Raw genomic sequence first — 3,836 nt, forward strand, 5'->3', positions numbered from 1 at the left:
TTTTTGTTGTGTTAAGGCAATGTGCCGAACCATGCTAGAGAGCTCCTCCATCTTGTTCTCAAATTTAGGATCATATTGTGGTGTTGGAATCTCATTCACCCCCTTAACTGCTTGGTTAGCTCGTGTCCCAAATTGTTGAGAATTTTGTGCCATCTTAGAAATGAGATTCATGGCATCAGTTGGAGTAAGTTCTACCAAAGCACCACCAGCTGCGGCATCAACAAACCACCTATCTGTTGGTAAGAGACCTTCATAAAAATGTTGAACCAGCTGCTGATCAGGTATTTGATGGTGAGGGCAGCTGGCACATAATTTCTTAAATCTCTCCCAATATTCATGAAATGTCTCCCCAGTCATCTGACGAATCCCACAAATATCCTTTTTAATTGCAGCTGTGCGAGAGGCAGGGAAGAATTTTTCTAAGAATAACTGTGTCATTTGATCCCAAGATGTAATGGCACCTGGTTGCAAGTAATACAACCAATCTTTTGCCACTCCATCCAATGAAAAAGGAAAAGCCCTCAATTTGATTTGCTCTTCTGAAACTCCTTGAGGCTTCATGGTGGAGCACACAATATGAAATTCCTTCAAGTGCCTATTCGGGTCCTCTCCTGTAAGACCATGAAATTTAGGTAGCAAATGTACTAAACCAGATTTCAATTCAAAACTAGCATTTGCATCTAAATTAGGATATTGAATGCATAAATTTTGATAGTGTGCATTAGGAGCAGCCAATTCTTTAATTGTTCTATTACCATTATTATTTTCAGCCATATTTTCCAACTTAACTGTAGAGTCTAAGTCAGATTTAGAATCACTAATAATGCTATCAATCAATTCAGACAAAATTTCAGAGATCACACTATCCCTAATTTTACGGTGCTTTTGATTTTTACGGTTAGTACGACAAGTTCTCTCAATCTCAAGTTCAAATCAATTAATTTATCTTGTAAAGATCTTGTCATGCACTAATAAACTGGAAAAACAATGAAAAACACCTAAAACAAGTAAAGACAAAAAATAATAATAAATCTTGAAAAAAATAAAAAATACTAGAGAAAAAAAAATAAAAAAAATAAAAATAATGAGAAAGAAGAAAAAAAAAACTAATAACCAAACTCAAAAAGTTAACACCTTTGACTCCCCGGCAACGGCGCCAAAATTTTGACACTACTGTCGAATAGCACCAAAATTAATAAAAACTAGATTTTGCAGTAAAGTGCAACCTAGGTCGTCTCCCTAAGAGTCAATAGAGTAACTATTTAAATTATGATTATGAAAAGGTAAATAATGGGGGGGTTTTTTATGATGAAATTAAAAACTAAATTATAAATAAATAAATAGAGGAAATTCAATTAAGAAAATTACCGACAACAAGCAGCGCAATCAATCACAACCCAATCACCTAAATTTAACCTTCCTCGTCTACAAAATAAATTAATTTTATTCAACTTTATTATTCTGGTTTCATTATAATATTTCTCAAATTATCATTCAAGAATTAAACAAGAAGTTAAGTTATAGATTAATTGAAATCTCCTTTAACCCACAACCTAACAATTGTTTTATAGCCACACCAAAAACAAAGCATGGATAATCACCCAAGCCAAGCCAAATTACTCTTACAATGCTATATCAATCGATTATAGCAATTAAAACCTCAGATAAAATTTATAACTCAAAAATTATGCAATAAAGCTACTCTAATCAGTAATAGTAATTAAAGCATAAAATTTAGAGGTAGAGAGAAGAAGAGAAAATTGGAATAAAGCTAAAATAAAATCTTTCCTGAATATTAAAGACTCTGATTAAAATTTAGGATCATGGTTTGTGATTGATCACACCAAAAAAAAATTAGCTCTCCATAGAATTAAAAATCAAACAACATGAAATGAAAAATTGAGAAGCCATCACCCAAGAAATTGGAAGAAGGAAAGACGAATGGCGATCGCTGCTCTGTTTCCCTTCTTTCGTTTTTTTTTTCCCAGATCGTGCTTCCTCTCCGTCCCCCATCTATTCATATATATATATATATATGAAAAGTGGACCCTAATTAAAAATTACACTAAATAATCCAAAATAAATTCAAATAAAATTTTAAAGATTTGATTCTTGATTTGATCTCCAAGCATGCCCATATTCTTCTTATCCAAAATATTCTTCATCAATATCTTTCAAATTGAATCTAGAAAATCTGCACAAATAAAATAAAATTAAATAGCACCTGTGCAAAAATATTAAAGATATTATTTATATTTTAAAATCAAAGATTTAGTTAGTTAAAATTCCAAAACTGAATATTAGCTAATAAAATCAAATAATATCTAATTAAACTCAATTAGCCTTAAATAAATAATTAAAAGTCTAAATTAAAAGAATAAAAATATATAAAATTATCATTTATCAGCGAGATGTGGCAATGAAAAGAAATCATGTGGCATGAATTTTAATGGATTGGTCACTATTGCATCTTTTAAAGTAACATTATAGGTACTCATATGATGATCGATTAACATCTATAAAAATTTATCTGGGAATATTTTATGTCTACATCAGCAAAATAAATAGTTAACTTCTGATTGGGTGTTAGCTAAACAGTCAACATTTAAGGGATTTGATGAATTGGTCACTTTTGCACCAACTCTAGTAACATTATAAATATTTTTGCTCTTAGTCGATGAATTTGTGAGTATTTTTACCCATTTATTAGTCCACATCAATAAAGATTGACACGCTGTTGTACCCGAAAAAATACGACGAGGACGGCGCACGAGTGAAGGTCCCGACCTTCATGGCAGGAACCGGATCGAACGAGGAGTCGCCACCAAAATTTTGAGGTAAATTTCAAGAAACCGATTAATAGAGGATAAAGGTGGTTTACAAAATCAGAGAATAGGTTCGGGAGTCAGTTGAGTGTGAGAAAGGTGTTAGACACCCCACAACACCCGTTTGTCAGAACGGTTATTTAAAGTTTGTTGTGCTATATTAATATAGTTTTAAAATTATTTTAATTATCCCTTTTATATTCATGTGTTTGATATAAAAATGATAAAAATTAAGTGAGAAATATTTATTTATGGGGAGGACTTGACTCAGAACCTGACTCTGAGACCTACATACCCTGTGATGAAGATCAAAGTCCACATAGTTCGGACTTAAAAGTTTGTTGGTGAAAACATTTTTTAAAAAGAAATTAATTAAAAATAATTCATCATTTTGCAAATAAAATAATTTCTAAAATTTTGATATGTATGTTTTAAATTGCAAAAAGTAATCTGATTTTAATTATTTTCTCAATTTTGAGTTTTTGGAATAAAGAAAGAAAAGAGTTTAAAATTATTTTTCTTTTATGTTTTATGATTGAGAATTTAATCGCAGTACCTGTACAACTTTATTAGTTTATATGGTAGTACAATTGCTCTAAATATCTATAAAGATTCTAAAATCTCACACGATAAAGAAATTAAATTTAAATACATCTTTAATTTAATTATTTTAATATATAATTTATATATATATATATATATTTTAAAACTTAATCGTTATATCTGTAAAGTTTTATTGACTCATACGATAATACGATTATTTTAAAAGTCTACGGAGATTTAAAAATCTCACATGACTAAAAGATATAATTAGTGAATAAGATTACAATTTAAATGCATTAATTTGGTTAATTAGTTTTTTTAAATTGTGTATTATATCATTATTTATAAAAATTATTTATTTATTATAAAAATTGAGAATCACTATATCTGCGAGAACTTATTATCCCACATAATGATGTAATTACTTTAGGTCTTTACAAAAATTTTTAAAATCTCACATGAGACTTA

General features: G+C 29.6%; 1 non-coding gene across 1 annotated transcript; it reads left to right on the forward strand.

The window, feature by feature from the left end:
• The first annotated feature begins 283 nt into the window (after positions 1 to 283).
• LOC129296781 (small nucleolar RNA R71) lies at positions 284 to 388 on the forward strand. The gene has a single exon (XR_008589950.1). It is a non-coding gene; the product is annotated as a small nucleolar RNA R71 (small nucleolar RNA).
• The last annotated feature ends 3,448 nt before the right edge of the window (positions 389 to 3,836 follow it).

Source organism: Prosopis cineraria, unplaced genomic scaffold (assembly GCF_029017545.1).
Source record: "Prosopis cineraria cultivar Desert tree isolate PC_DT_omini unplaced genomic scaffold, ASM2901754v1 PC1, whole genome shotgun sequence".
Taxonomy (NCBI): Eukaryota; Viridiplantae; Streptophyta; class Magnoliopsida; order Fabales; family Fabaceae; genus Prosopis; species Prosopis cineraria.